Source organism: Dasypus novemcinctus, chromosome 6 (genome assembly GCF_030445035.2).
Source record: "Dasypus novemcinctus isolate mDasNov1 chromosome 6, mDasNov1.1.hap2, whole genome shotgun sequence".
Classification (NCBI taxonomy): domain Eukaryota; kingdom Metazoa; phylum Chordata; class Mammalia; order Cingulata; family Dasypodidae; genus Dasypus; species Dasypus novemcinctus.
The window spans coordinates 64,067,643-64,084,980 of NC_080678.1; the positions used below are offsets into that span (position 1 = coordinate 64,067,643).

The 17,338-nt window shown below is 37.8% G+C and overlaps 1 pseudogene; it reads left to right on the plus strand.

Moving 5' to 3' along the window:
- Positions 1–14,666: 14,666 nt before the first annotated feature.
- Positions 14,667–16,729, plus strand: LOC131278735 (histone-binding protein RBBP4 pseudogene; annotated as a pseudogene).
- The last annotated feature ends 609 nt before the right edge of the window (positions 16,730–17,338 follow it).

Sequence of the window (17,338 nt, forward strand, 5' to 3'; positions counted from 1 at the left end):
ACAACGTGTATTATAGTTTACATTGTAGTTTATAATCTCCCACACTGTAGATTATAGCAGAATATATAATGTTCTATGTCTGTCTTTGCAATGTCATTCAAGACAATTCCAAGTCCTGAAAATTCCCCCATATTACACCTCTTTTTCCCTTTCTCTGCCTTCAGCAATTACAGTGCCCATTGTCTCCATACTGATGATAAAATTTCTTCCATTTCTAGAATCACAAGTCTATAGTAGAATACCATAAGTCCACTCTAGTCCATATTTTATTCCCCAATCTTGAGGAATCTGGGATGGTGATCCCTATTCCACCTCTAATTGAGAGGGGGCTTTTATTCCATATAGCTAATGGATGGGATTCTTTTGCTTGCAGTTTTAGACTCTCTCAGTTCCTTGGTGTGGTGGTTGTCCATTCTAACCTCCTTATTAGTTGTCCTGGGTGAGTCCAATGAATTGGAGATTGGGTGTTGCATCTCTGCTGAGGCTCAGGACTCAGTGGGCACATGTACAGATTAGAGATTCAAGTCTTTTGGACACAGACGTACCAACTCCAGCACCAACTACAGGTTCAATAAAAGGGACAGAAGAGGCACATAAAGAAGTCACATCTGTGTCCAACTCTGTCCAACTTTCAGTTTTGAATCGATGTCTTACTCATAAGCTTTGAGTCTAAGTGTATTCATGAAGAGTAATCTGTAATATGTAAGTGGTAAATGTCTGTCTAAATGCTAAATTAGTATATATTTGCATTTATACTACACAAGTATTCCTCACTGGTTGCTGGTTACTAATAAAAGTGTTTCCAAGAACAAACTTGAATATTATAGGTAACACTATTTTCAAAGGAAATCTTTAAAGCAGTAAAAATTAGAGATCTGAAATGATGAGGAGCTTGGAGACAACCATACTAAAGGAGTAAGAATTAGGCATCAAATTAGTGAGATTTATGTTTCTATTGGTGTGTCTTAACTCTTTTTGTGTTTGTCTGTTTGTTTGGTGTATGTTTTCATAATTCTGGATGGTAATCTCATATTAAAAAATGAAAATTCTTAAAAGAGTCTATTCAAGTGGCCTAAACTTAAATAAGCGCTTATATTGGTAAATGAATGCTTCTGGAACCCAAATTAGAAAAGGCAATCAGGATAAGAAGCCATATAAAATATGACTAAAGAAATTATTTAAATAAAAGAAACTAAAAAGTTTATTCTGAACTATCTCATAATCTTTCTATAGGTTTTCATGCCCCAGGGTCTTCTCCTAATCTTGATAAATTTCAGTGATGAATTATAACTGTTGAGGAAATTAAGGGGATGGACCAGATATGGAAACAGAGAGAGATGTGAGTATAACCTAGAATTCTGTCTACCAGGCCTAGAAATTAAAATGATATGGACAGAGGGGATATTACAGAATAAACTTTATTTTGTATAGTCTGTCCTGTAATTCCCTAATTAAATTTTAACAGCTTTTGAGATGACAGTGATAATCCAATGGTCAAATTTCAGAAAATAAAAGTCCTTGAAAGCTATGGAAAGATCTTTTCTAAATTATAGTTAAGACAAATTAAACAATTATAAGACATTCCAGAACTTGACAGTCAGTATGCTTTAAAGGTTATTTACAATTTTGGAATTTTATTAAAGAAAAAAAAAAGGTTTTAGCCTCCTGAAAAGGAAGAAAAAAAAGGAACATCTTTTACAAAAACTATAATGGTTTCAATTTTATTTAGCTTTGATACAATCTCCCTAGGTTTTTAGGATACTAATAAAATAAATTAATATCATATGTATTAAATATTTCAGTTAATGAAAATTGTAAGTTTTTGGCTAATGAAACCTCTTTTAAGGACACAAACAGTTATATGCACACCAATGTTCATAGTGGCATTATTCACTATTGCCAAAAGTTGGAATCAACTCAAATGCCCATCAACAGATAAATCCATAAACAAAATGTGGTTTATACATACAATGGATATGTGGTATATGCATACTACTCAGGTGTAAGAAGGAATACAGTACTAACACATGGGATAATATGGATGAATCTTGAGGACATAATGTTGTGTGAAGCAAGCCAGGCATTGAAGGATAAATACTACATGAACTCTCTGATATGAATTAAGCAAATCAAGCTGTCTCAGAGAGCTAGAGACTGAATGATAGGCTTAAAGGAAATTGGAGAGAGAGGAAGCTTGGGAGCTGATGCCTACATGGGCAAAATCTATGATAAAGTGAAGGTAAGAGGTTGTGCAGTGAAAGGATAAGACAGGGGCATAGGGATAGTATTGTGTTGGGCTTTGCAGGCTTGAAGGGGGCTAGGGTTGGGAGGATGGGTCAGATGGTCTGAGGAATTGGGGGGAGAGTTGGGGGGTGCAGATGAATGTGGGAGATTGTCAGGTATGTGGTTGAAACTATAATGTTGAGAAAACTCTTAAAAATTTAGAAAATTGTACAATCTAAAATATAAACCATAATGTTAACCAAAATGGAACCATGGTTAGTAGCTATGTTTCAATATCTGTGCATCAGCTGTCCTAAATGATATTGCAGGGGCAGATGCTGGACACTATATATCCTAGCATAACCTACTGAATGGACTGGCAGAGAGTGTAAACTACAATGTAAACTATAATCCATGCAGTGCAGCAGCGCTCCAAAATGTATTCACCAAATGCAATGAATGTGCCACAATGATGAAAGAGGTTGTTGATCTGGGGCGAGTGGGGTGGTGTGGAGTGTGGAGTATATGGGAGCCTCTTATATTTTTTAATGTAACATTTTTTTTGGATCTATGTATCTTTAAAAAAAAGACAATTAAAAAATTTTTTGCCTAAATTAAAACAAATAGTTTTTTTTTTCTTTACAGAACAGAATGAGGGAAATGAGACTTAAATGAATATAGAAAAGCTGTAGAAGGTTTTGTAGAAGGTAGCAGTAAGTTAGGGAATGCATTTTGTAAAGGTAAAATTTGTCTTGAGATGAAGTAACTAGTTTATGTGGTTATGGTTGGTTATAGAAAGTTTGCAAGAACATCTTCTAAACCGAAGTATTTAAATGACTAATTCCAGAAAGCCAGTATTAAATAGAAACCCAAATTGATATTGATAAAAAAAAAATAACGTATGGTTAATTATAAGAAGTTTGTAAAAGCATTGTCTAAACTGAAGTGCTCAAATGGCTAATTCCAGGAAGCCATTATTAAATAGAAACCTAAATTGATATTGATAACAGAAAGGAAATTCATTACAGAGTAACCTGTCAGAGGCCACCTCATCTGCATTTTAAGGTGGTGGTAAGGAAAGATAATCTTGATTCCATAGGGAATCTTAGGTGTTCATAAAATAATGGAGAAAGAAACTTTTCCCACATGGCTAAAGTAAAATACCTGTTAATTAACTTAATCAAGGTTTCTGTATCTGTTCTGTTTCATCTTCCCCCTCTTTTTCTGACTTCGTTTTAATTGAGAATTTTATTTAATTCAATTTTATTTCTTCTTTTAGAATATAAATTATTCTTTATTTTTTAGAGATTCCTCTAGAGTTTGCATTATATGTTTTTAACTAATCTAAGAACACCTACAAGTAGTACTATGCCACTTTTCCTGTAGTACTGGTAATTCATGACAGAGTATTCCTAATTCTTCCCTCCAATCCTTTATGGCAGTGCTGTCATTCATTTCACCTTCCCGTAATGACTCTTAAATTGTTACTAGTATTATTAACAGTTATCTTCTAGAACATTTAAGATAAGGAAAACAAATATTTTATTTTCCTTTCATTCATTGTTTTCTGACTTTCTTCCTTTCATTATATAGATTTAAGTTTCTGACCTACATCATTTTCTTTTTCTTGGAAGAATTTTGTTTAACATTTCTTTCAGTGATTATCAGTTTTTCTTTATAGGAGAAAGTCTTTATTGCTCCTTCATTTTCAAATGAAACTGTCTGATATAGAACTCAGTCAGTGTTTGGCTTTTGTTTTTATTGATTTGTTGGTGTTTTTTTTTTGTATTTTCAACATGTTAAATATCTCACTCTATGCATTTCTTGCTTGCATTGTTTCTGATAAGAAATTCAATGGAATTCTTATCCATGCTCCTCTAAACGTAAGGTTTTTCTATCCCCACTCTGGTTTTTTTCTATGTTTATTCTTTGTTTCTCTGTCTACTATTTTATTTTTCAATTCTTTTTTTAAAAGTGTTCAAGGCTACACATTTCCTTCTCAGCACTGCAACATTAATACTTTAATATGGTTTGCATACATGCACTCATATATTTATCAGTGTTGTCTGAGTCTCCTGCACTACTTCAAATATATCTTCTGCTCCTTTCTCTTTCTCCTCCTCCCTGTGTTCCAATTACATGTATGTTACATTTTTAAAAAAGGTTTCCACATTTTTTGAAAGATATATATTTTTTCTTTTTAATTTCTTTCTCTTTGCATTTCAGTTGATAAAATTTATTGACATATATTGAAGGTCACTGATTTTGTCCTCAGCCATGGCCTGTCTCCTAAAGATGCCATTAAATGCATTCTTCATTTTATGTTACATTGCTTTTGATTTCTAACATCTACTTTTGATTATTAGAGTTTTTGGCTTTCTTCTTATGTTATCCATCTGTTCCTGCATGTTGTCCACTCTTTCCATTTTATTTATGCTTTTAACTTTTATTACTACTATTATTTTTAAAAATACATAGATTACACAAAATGTTACATTAACAATAGAAGAGCTTCCCATATACCCCACTCCCCACACCTGCCATTCCTCCCATAGCAACAACTTCTTTCATTAGTGTGAAACATTCATTGCATTTGATGAAAACATTTTGGACAACTGCTACACAACATGGATTATAGTTTACGTTGTAGTTTACACTATCTCTCATCCATTCAGGGGATCATGGCAGAATATATAATGTCCTGAGTCTGTCCCTACAATATCATTCAAGACAACTCCAAGTCCCAAAACTGCCCCCATATCACATCTGTTTCCTTCTCCCTACCTTCAGCAACTCCCGTGGCCACTGTCTATACATAATGATATAATATCTTCCATTGCTAGAGTCACAATAATTCTATAGTAGAATACCAGTAAGTCCACTCTAATCCATAATTTATACCTCCATCCTGAGGACCCTGGGAAGGGGATGCCCACTCCACTGCTAAATTGAGAGGGGGCTTATGAATGTGATTCTCTAGCTTGCAGTTGTAGACTCTCTCGGTTCCTTAGTGTGGTGGTTGACCATCCTCGGGGAACCAACCTCAGTTCCTTGTTAGCTGACCTAGGTAGGTCCAATGAACTAGAGAGTAGGTATTGCAACTCTGCTGAGGCTCAAGGCCCAGCTGGCACATGGACAGTCCAGAGATTCAAGTCTCCTGAACTTACAACCCAGTGCCAACCACGTTTAGTAAAAGTGACAGAAGAGGCATGTGTAGAGAAGTCACATCTAAGTCCAACTCCATCACACTCAGGAGCACAAATTCCAAAGTAGGACCCACTGGCAACGCACTGAACTCCAGAACCGTCTGCATGACTGTAGGACCTGGGTGTCTCCGTTGCCCTCATGAGCACCACACCTGGGTTTGTGTTTACTTTGGCTGTCTCTGAGATCCTGCTGAGACATGCATAAGTGTGACTCCTCTGATGACCTCCTGACTCACTTTTTTTAAAGATTTATTTTTATTTATTTTTCCCCCTCCCCCTGCTTGTGGCTTGCTTGCTGTCTGCTCTCTGTGTCCTTCACTGTGCATTTTTCCATGTCTGCTTGTCTCCTTTTGTTGTGTCATCTTGCTGCATCAGCTATCTGCAGGCATAGGCCATCAGCTCTCCATGGGTGTGGGCCAGCTTGCCTTCACAAGGAGACCCTGGATAGTGAACCCAGGGCCTCCCATATGGTAGATGGGAGCCCAATCACTTGAGTCACATCTGCTTCCCCCTCCTGACTCATTTTGAGGTCTCTTACCCATAAAAACTCATTTGTCTTTACCATTTCTTCCTTTCGTTCAAGACTTTTTTATAGTTGCATCACCATCTGGTGCTTGGAAGTAATACCTCAGTGCTAGGATGGTTCATGCCTGGGAGTCATGGGGGGAAGGTAATGCATTTATATGTTGAGTTTGGCTTGGGGAGTGGCCACATTTGAGCAACAAGGAGGCTCTCAGGAGGTAACTCTAAGTCACCCTGCAGCTCTAGGCCAAATTGAAATTTCAAGCATACAAACTCATAAGCATAGTCATCAGTATCAAGAGCCCATCATTGGACCATCTTTTTTCACTGGTCTTTGCCCTTGACCAGTGGGGGATTGTTGCTGTTCCTTTGAGGAATGTGACTGAGCTCCCCAGGATGGGAATTTAGCACTCCCTCAGTTGTCATGTGAAACTCTACCCACTATGCTGATACTCAATGAATATCCAAGCATATCTATATACCCTATATGCATGCCCTGGATTACTCCCTCCCACCCATGCATCCCCCATCAATAACATGATACACGAATGCTCCTCCCCTACGATAGTTGTACCCCGCTGTGATCCAAAACTTCTTCAAAAATGAAGCCTAATATATTGCCAAATTCGATTAGTAGGAAAATGAAATAGTAATGATAGGTTTAAAGAGTAGAACTAAAATACATGATAAATTAGAAAAACTGAAAAAAAGTAAAAAAATAAATTGGGGTATTAAAAATGAAAAATGTCATAATTTTTTTTTGCCATATTGCCTTTCATCACTGTAAAAGGTGTTGCCCTGTATGTACAGTGGCAAGGCTATCACTTCCATTTCTTCCTTAGTGTCTTACTTACTTTTTTATTATGATGTCCTCAAAAAAGTTTTAGGTCACAGTAAAATCACATATAGAATATAGGGGACACCCATATACCCAACATCCTCCCCCTTTTCCTCCTTCCCCAGCAATGATCTTTTTACATGTGGATGTTACATTTGCTACAACTGATATACCAATATTGAAACATAACTACTAACCATGGTTACATTATGGTTTACATTATGGATTATATTTTAGACTATTCACTTTTATAAATATTTGATGAAATTTATTGTGGCCTATATCCATCATTGCAGAACACTACCATTGTCCCCCAATTAACCCCCTCTTCAGACTATTCTATTTTCTGTCCCCCTCCCATCAGGGCCCACAGTGACAAACAAGCTTCACTGCTTGAAGGACCAGATTCATAGATACTTGCAACAATGCTGAGGGCTTGACACATTAGTCTATCCTTCCCCATTGGGAGCCACCCATGCTCTTGAGAGACATGCTCGCCTCTGTTTGAGAACATCAGGCCTCCCCAGGATGGGGGTATAACACCTTCCCACTCATTGTATGAGTCTCCACTCATAGATATAACACAGTATGACAAGATAAGCACTCACACACTCCTTAGAAGCCTGCCCCACATGCACCCTGTGCTGAATGCCCCCCAGGCAACACCCTAAACCAATAACCTTTCCTTATTGTATTTTCTGAAGAGTTTTCTCAATATTATGGTTTCAACCACATACCTGCCAATCTCCCATGTTTGCCTGCTCCTCCCCAACCCTCTCCCCGGTTCTGTGGCCCATCTGGCCCATTATCCCAACCCTAGCCCCCCACAGGCCTGCAAAGCCCAACCCAATAGTATCCCTATACCTCTGCCTTATCCCTTCACTGCGCAACTACTTGCCTACACTTTATCATAGATTTTGCTCATGTGGACCTTGACTCCCAACTTTCCTCTCCCCCCCCTCCATTTCCTGTAAGCCTATCTTCCAGTCTCTAGCTCTCTGAGACAGCTTGATTTGCTTAATTTCTATCAACTTAGAGTGAATCAAAGTCCATAAGGAAGTGGTATCAGAAGTGAGATAAAAAAGATTGTAAGGTGTGGCACAAGATGCAACTGATACAAAGGGATACTTGGGCTGAGTGTGATAGATGAAAATGTGTCAGGGTTAGGTAACAGGTGGAAAGAAAGAGTTGACCTTGAGCCAGGTTTCAGCTGATGAATAGGATACTTTTACATGGAGAATAGGGGGAAATTTTGCTGGCTTGGCAAAGGGTGAAACATTCACATTAGTGTTTATGTGTAAAAGTTTATAAATAGTTATAATAGGAAGTCTGAGCTAGGAGTAAAAAATTCTTGTATCTTATCAAAATGTAAGTTTTTAAATGGCACACTTTACCAAATTTAAGAATTCTTATCTAGGAAACGTTCCCTTTACCCATGGCAGAATGTGTTTCCATGACCTTAATTCTAGGGCCATCTGTCAATATTCTACCCAGATGTCCACTTCATCAGGAAGAGTTTTCTTCCTCCTAACCATGATGGAAGAGTAATTTCTCTGTTCCCCTCCCCTCCTGCACACTTCTATCTTATCTCTCTTCATATTTCTTTGAGTTGTTTCTCCCTCACTAAATAATGCGCTCCTTTGAAAGTGGAAATAGATCACTGTGGACACATTATAAGTATGGGTGGAATGAATAATGACTCAGTGTGCAGCTACCCTACCTATAACAGAGAATTGTTGTCAAAGAACGAGTGAATTCATTGCGAGCTTCTAGTTTATAAATGAGCCAGTAAAGTTGCATAAGATCAATGTGCGAAAATCAGTAGCATTTCTGTACACCCGCAATGAATAATCTGAGGAGGAAATCAAGGGAAAAAATCCCATTTCCAATATCAACTAAAAGAATCCAATACCTAGGAATAAATTTAGCTAAAGATGCAAATGACTTATACTAAGAAAACTACACAACACTGTTAAAGGAAATTGAAGATTTAAATAAATGGAAGAACATTCTCTGTTCTTGCATTGGAAGACTAAAGTAATTAAGATGTCTATCCTACCCAGATTGATCCACAGATTTAATGCAATCCCCATAAAAATCACCACAGCATATTTTACTGAATTAGAAAATTAACAATGAAAATTATCTTGAAGGGCAAGAGGCCCCTAATAGACCAAGATGTATTGAAAAGGAAAAATGAAATTGGAGGAATCACACTACTTGACTTTAAAACATACTACAATAATGCAGTGATCAAAACCACATGGTTTTGGCACAAGTATAGACATACTGTCCAATGGAACTAAATTGAGAGTTCTGATATAGATCCTAGCATATACAGTCAACTGATCTTCAACAAGGACACCAAGTCCATTCAGTTGGGTGAGAATGGCCTCTTCAAAAAATGGTATTGGAGAACTGGATATCCATATCCAAAAGAATGAGAGAGGAATACAACCTCACATCTTATACAAAAATTAACTCAAAACGGATCACAGATCTAAGTATAAGATTCAAGACCATAGAGGCTTTGGAAGATAATGTAGAAGAAGCATTTACAGGATCTTGTAATAGAAAGTGATTTCATGAACTTCACACCCAAAGCACAAGTGGTGAAAAAAAAATAGATAAATGAGAATGTTTCAAAATTAAAATCTTTTGTACCTCGAGGCAGTTTGTCAAGAAAGTGAAAAGGCAGCCTACTCAATGGGAAAAAATATTTGGTAACATGTATCTGATAGGAGCCAAATATCCTGCCTATATAAAAAAATCCTACCTCAAAAATAAAAAGACAAACAACCCATTTAAAAAACGGGCAAGGAATTTCAATAGACACTTCTCCAAAGAAGAAAAACAAATGGCTAAAAAGCACATGAAAACATGCTCAACAACACTAACCATTAGCAAAATGAAAATCAAAACTACAATGAGATATCATCTTACACCCATTGGATTGGTGGCAATTAAAAAAAAAAAACAGAGTACTAAAAGTGTTGGAGAGGATGTGGAGGAATGGGAACCCACATCCACTGCTGATGGCAATGGAGAATGGGATAACCATTATGGAGGACAATATGGCATTTCCTTAGAAAACTAACTGTAGAACTGCCATATGATCTAGCAATTCCTCTGCTGGGTATATACCCAAAAGAACTGAAAGCAAGGACACAAAAAGATATATGCACACCAATGTTTATAGCAGCATTATTCACCTTGCCAAAAGTTGGAATCAACACAAATGTCTTTCAACAGATGAATGGATAAATAAATTGTGGTATATATATATACACACACACACATACATACATACATATATACACATACAATGGAATGCTACTCAGCTATAAGAAGGGATACAGTATTAGCACACAGATAACATGGATGAATCTTGAGAATCTTACATTGAGTGAAGAAAGCCAGGTACTGAAGGCCAAATATTCCATGACCTCACTGATAAGAATTAAGAAAACTGGGGAAGCGGATTTCGCCCAATGGATAGGCATCCACCTAACACATGGGAGGTCCAAGGTTCAAACCCAGGGCCTCGTGACCTGTATGATGAGCTGGCCCATGTGCAGCACTGATGCACGCAAGGAGTGCCATGCCACACAGGGGTGTCCCCCATGTAGGGGAGCCCCACGTGCAAGGAGTGCATCCCACAAGGAAAGCTGCCCAGCATGAAAAAAGTGCAGCCTGCCCAGGAGTGGCACCGCACACACTGAGAGCTGATGTAGCAAGATGATGCAAGAAAAAGAAACACAGATTCCCACAGAAAAACACAAAGTGAATGGACACAGAGAGCAGACAATTTGGGGGGGGGGGGCATTGGGAAGAGGAGAGACATAAATAAAAATAAATAAATAAATCTTAAAAAAAAAAAGGAAAACTGCACAGACTTTCAGATCTAGAGTCTGGAAGATTGCTTTTCAGGAAATAGAAAGGGAGAAGAAGGCTGTGAGCCAATGTCCATATGGGCAAAATCTATGATAAGGTGAAAATGTGTAGTATGGAGTGAAGGAACATGATGGTGCAGTGATAATATCGGTCAAGGCAATGAAGGTATTTCAGGAGTGTAAGGTGTAGAGGGGGCTTGAACTGCCCATGGCATGGGGTGGGGGGAGGGGAGAGCTGGGGGGAGGGAGCAGGTGAACACTGGGGATTGGTGGGTACGTGGTTGAAACTACAATGTTGCGAATGCTCTTTTGACAATAGAGCAGTGTAGATGGGTTATTGGTTTAGGGCATTGGATGCAGGGGGCATTCAGGAGAGGATGTATCAGGGGCAGTGTTCTAGGGTGTGCACGAATGTTCATCTTGACATAGAGTGTTATATCAGTGGGTGGAGACCCACATAATGAGTAAGAAGGTGCTGGACTTCCATCCTGGAGAGACCCTCTATGTTCTCAAATAGAGGAGCAAGAATCTCTCAAAAGCGTGGGTGGTGTACAGTAGAGGAAGACAAACCAGTGTGTCAAGCCCTCAGTGTTGTCACAATTAACTATGAATTTGGTCCTGCAAAGAGTGAAGCCCGGCAGTTGCCTTGGGTTCCTAATGGAGGGGGAGAGGGAGGAATAGAATCTGTGGAACAGGTGGCATTTTGAGGGTGATGGAAGTGTTCTACATGATTTCACAATAATGGATACAGGCCATGTTAATTTTCATCAAAATTTATAGAAGTGTATGGTTCAAAATGTAAACCATAATGTAAACTATTTACCATGGTTGGTAGCTATGTTTCAATATTTGCATATCAGATGTAGCAAATAAATGTCCACATATAAAATATTATTAATAAGGGAAGGGAGAAAAGGGGAAGATGTTGGATATATAGGAGTCCCTATATTCAGTACGTGACTTTGCTGTGACCTAAAATTTCTTTGAAGACAAAATGAAAAAAGTAATACACTGGGGGGAATAAATGGAAGAAAATGTCACTGTACATACAGGACAACAGATCTTACAGTGATGAAAGGCAAAATGTCCAAAAAAAGTTTTTGTATTTTTTAATTATTTTTTATTATCCCAAATTTTTAAATGTTTTTTTATTTTTTTGTATTTTATTTCCTACTTTTAAAGCATCATTATTATTTCATTTTCCTATTAATTGCATTTGGCTATTTTATTGACTTCCTTTTCAAAGAAGTTTTGGATCACAGAAGGGTTACAGCTATGACAGGGGTGGTCTATTTGTGTGGGATGTAAGTGAAGAGGGACACATGGGAGGAGGTTCACCTGGACATAAATATAAGGCATATAAATGTGTTCAAATGTTCATGAGGCATTGTTACAATGTGTGGAGATTTGCACAGTAACCAAAAGAACATTGAATCCCAATCCTGGGTATCTCTGCTACACTCTCTGATGAAATAGCAAGAATCTCCCTAGTACAGAGGCAAAGACTAGTGAAGGAGGATGGTCCATTGATGGGCCCTTGATACTGATGATGGTGCTTATGAACCTTTACCCTTGAAATTGAAACTTAGCATAATATTATAGGGTGCCTAATAGTTAACCTCTGAAAAGCCTCCTTTTTTCTCAAATGTGGCCTTTCTCTAAGCTGAACTCAGCCTATAAATGAAATAAATAACTTTTCCCCAGCATAGGACATGACTCACAGGAATGAGCCTCCCTGCCCTGAGGGATTACTACCAAACACCAGATAGCAATGGAACTGGAAAAAGACCTTGACCAAAATTGGGGAAAGGTAAAGACAAATGAGTTTATATGACTAAGAGACTTCAAAGTGAGTTGGGAGGTCATTCCAGAAGTTATGCATGTGCTCATCTCAGCAGGAGTCCATTGACTGCCAAATTAGATAGTACCCCAAATAGTGGTGCTCCAAGGGCTCTGGAGACACTTAGGTATTATGATTAGGGTAAATAGTTCATGATTTTTGTGCCTTGCCAGTAGGCCCTACTTTGGAATTTGTGCTTCCCAGTGTCACAGAATTGTACTCAGTTGAGGTTTCCCTACACGTGGCTTTTTGGTCCCTTCTATTTGAACCTATAGTTGGTGCTTGAATTGGTAGGTGTACATCCAAGAGACTTGAATCTGAATTGTCCACGTGTCATCTGGGGCCTGAGCCTCAATGGAGTTGCTGCACTTACTTTATTGTTCATTGGACTCACCCAGGACAACTAACAAGGAGGTGAGGATGGACAACCATCATACCAAGGAACTGAGAGAGCTTACAACTGCAAGCAGCAGAGTCCCATCCATTGGCTATATGGGATGGAAGCCCCCTCTCAGTTAGAGTTGGAGTGGGCCTCATCATCCCAGAATCCTCAGGATTGGAGAATGAACTGTGGACTAGAGTGGACTTACTGGTATTCTACTATAGACTTATTGTGATTCTAGCAATGGAAGAAATTATATCACTGATATGGAGGCAGTGGCCATTGGAGGTTCTGAGGTCAGGGAGAGGGAAAGCAGGTGTAATACAGGGGCATTTTCAGGACTTGGGAATGGTCCTAAATGTCATTGCAATGACAGATACAGACCATTATATATCTTGCAACAACCTACAGAATGGTATGGAAAAGAGTGTAAACTACAATGTAAATTATACTCCATGCTTTGTGGCAATGCTCCAAAATGTGTTCATTAATTGCAATGAATGTACCACACTAATGAAGGATGTTCTTAATATAGGTAAATATGAGCAGTATGGAGAGCAAGGCATATAGGAATCCCCTATATTTTTTATGTAATATTTATGTAATCTCAATATCATTTTTAAAAAATGATAAATTTTTAAAAAAGAGCTAGTGATATGACCCCAAAATCTGTTTATTTTTTATTTACAAGAAGAGAATTCAAATATAAGGGATTTTTTAAATGATGAAGAGAAAATACTCTAAACATGCTGAATATGTTCTCTTAATACTTCATTGCAAAGGTCAATGGCTAAGTTCATTGCAAAATGCAAATTTATAACCACTTGACATTCTGAGCTTCCATAGATGTTGGTAAGGTTTATAACTACCCTTTCATATGTATAAAACATAAATAAACCATTACACTAGATAAAATTGCCTACTCCTGAAATAAAGCAAGTTTTAAGGTTTTTGTGTATGACTTGAATCACTTCTAAATAGAAGTGTTTGAGAAAAACTTGGTAGGGTTAGACATAGTGGAATAATTTTTTATATGAATTAGAACTAAAACTCAGACTGAGCTTCACTAGAGAAGAAATTGTAATTGACTTAAAAAGCAGTTTAATGTAATAATTAAAATCTTTGCAGTTAACATGGGCTCATTTCGGAAAATCAAACTTTCCACTTATGTGCTATAGGTCAGTGACCTTGGTTGTAAAATTATATTATTACTTATCTCAGTGCTATGGCTGATTAAATGAGATGGTGTATGCAGATCTCTTAGTCTCATATCTGGCCCTGATTAAATGCTCGCTTCTTCTATCCACAGATAGATGATAGATTGATAGATTGTTAGATCAATAGTTCAACAGAGAGATAGGTAGGTAGGTAGGTAGATAGATAGATAGATAGATAGATAGATAGATAGATAGATAGATAGACAGACATGCATGCATACACACACATACACACACAACTATCCACTTACACACTGTGGTTCCTTATAGGTAGGAATTCACTGTTAGTAAATACTTATATCACTGTCATGAGCACTGTAATTTTTCTGTGGATACTTGCAGAAAAATTGTTCAGCCATACAAAAATTATAATTTAATAGATTTTTTTCCATCTCTTGATCTTCCAGAATTCAGAGTACAGAAGGGGTGCCTACAGAAATTCCAATGAATTAATAATCTGTTACATTCAAACCTTGGATGATTTAAGTGATAAAGAATTTGTCGGCAGCCTCCCCGCCCCTCCAGCAACGCTCAACTCGGGGAACTCCCCGGCTCGCCTGTCCGCCATGGCCGACAAGGAAGCAGCCTTTGATGACGCAGTGGAAGAACGTGTAATTAACGAGGAGTACAAAATATGGAAAAAAAACACTCCTTTTCTTTATGATTTGGTGATGACCCATGCTCTGGAGTGGCCCAGCCTCACTGCACAGTGGCTTCCAGATGTAACCAGACCAGAAGGAAAAGATTTCAGCATTCATCGGCTTGTTCTGGGGACACACACCTCAGATGAACAAAACCACCTTGTGATAGCCAGTGTGCAGCTCCCTAATGATGATGCTCAGTTTGATGCATCACACTACGACAGTGAGAAAGGAGAATTTGGAGGTTTTGGCTCGGTTAGTGGAAAAATTGAAATAGAAATCAAGATCAACCATGAAGGAGAAGTAAACAGGGCCCGTTATATGCCTCAGAACCCTTGCATCATTGCCACAAAGACTCCATCCAGTGATGTTCTTGTTTTTGATTACACGAAACACCCTTCTAAACCAGACCCTTCTGGAGAGTGCAACCCAGACTTACGTCTCCGTGGACATCAGAAGGAAGGCTATGGACTTTCTTGGAACCCAAATCTCAGTGGGCACTTACTTAGTGCTTCGGATGACCATACCATCTGCTTATGGGACATCAGTGCTGTTCCAAAGGAAGGAAAAGTGGTGGATGCGAAGATCATCTTTACAGGGCACACAGCCGTAGTAGAAGATGTTTCCTGGCATCTACTCCATGAGTCTCTGTTTGGGTCAGTTGCTGATGATCAGAAACTTATGATCTGGGATACTCGTTCAAACAATACTTCCAAACCAAGCCACTCAGTTGATGCTCACACTGCTGAAGTGAACTGCCTCTCTTTCAATCCTTATAGTGAGTTCATTCTTGCCACAGGATCAGCTGACAAGACTGTTGCCTTGTGGGATTTGAGAAATCTGAAACTCAAGTTACATTCCTTTGAATCACATAAGGATGAAATATTCCAGGTTCAGTGGTCACCTCACAATGAAACTATTTTGGCTTCTAGTGGTACTGATCGTAGACTGAATGTCTGGGATTTAAGTAAAATTGGAGAGGAACAATCCCCAGAAGATGCAGAAGATGGGCCACCAGAGTTGTTGTTTATCCATGGTGGTCACACTGCCAAGATATCTGATTTCTCCTGGAATCCCAATGAACCTTGGGTGATTTGTTCTGTATCAGAAGACAATATCATGCAGGTGTGGCAGATGGCAGAGAACATTTATAATGATGAAGACCCTGAAGGAAGTGTGGATCCAGAAGGACAAGGATCTTAGATATGTCTGCACTTGTGATTTTAAACTCCCCTTTTTTCCCTTTCAACCCTGAGATTGATTTAACACTGGTTTTGACACAGACTTTGTTCAGCTATCCCTCTGTAGCTACCATCAAGAATGCTATTTGCCCAGACATTGGGTGTTTTCTAAATATTAACTGGGGGACTTGATTCAGCAAAGCCACAAACTTATATTTAAATTTTCTTCAGGAATTTTCTAGAATCAAACCCAGGTCTGAAGTAGACACAGAAAGGGAAATATGTGTGTGTGGTCATTTTTCTTCTTATGCTATATTCCCAAGTTTTTCAGACTCATTTATAGTTAGAGCGCATAAGGAATAGAGCCAAGTGGGGTAGGCGTCTGATCCATGAAGTATAATACTGCAAGATGTGTTTATTCAGGAAGTAAGGGAGAGATTCAAATAATAATATAGGTTCCTACTCTTAAAATCATCATACCTGACTTTACAAGATGCACATTTTCCCATGTAGACCAGTCTCCTCTCAGTTTCTTCAGTTAAGTCAAACTTTATTTTACATGTTCCTCTTTCCTCATATATTTTTGCTCGTTAGTATATTTCTTGAGCTGTTTCGTATTATTTCTTTCCTTTCTGTGAAATGGTTGTTTTTTAAACTTGGGACCACCAAGTTGTAAAGATGTATGTTTTTACCTGACAGTTATACCACAGGTAGACTGTCCAGTTAAGTTGAGAAGAGTGAATCAATAGCTATTTGTTTTTAAAATTAAATTAATCCTGGATAAGAGTTTGCTTTATTTTTATTTTTTTTTTTAATTTTTATTTTTTTTTTAGGAGTTAGTCCTTGACCACTAGTTTGGTACCATCTCCCTTTTGGGTGACCTGTTTCACCAGCAGGCCTGTTATTCTCCATGACTAACTGTGTAAGTGCTTATAATGGAATAAATTGCTTTTCTACGTAAAAAAAAAAAAAAAAAAGAATTTGTCTACTCTTTACCTATTTATAATGAAGATTTTTCAATAATTCATATAATAATATTTGGAAAAAGAATAAGGAGTCAAATAAAACTGAATGCCATATATGTATATATATGAAGTGTCCATAAATTCAATTTTGATGAAGATGAGAAGGCAGTGCAGGAATTCTGCAAGACTGACAAAAATCACATTTCTTTCTTTTTCTTACGATAATTTATCCCTAAAATATATTTTATTTGTGTTCTTACTTAGCAATTCATATTCCAACAAGTTATTCAACACATTTCTCCAGGTACCCTTTCTAGGTACAATTAGTGCCAAATTAGGCCTACCTAGGAAGTAGATTCATCCAATCTCAAACTTTGACTTAGAGTGGTTTTGATTCAATTAATATGTTCTTGCCTTCTAAATACGCAGT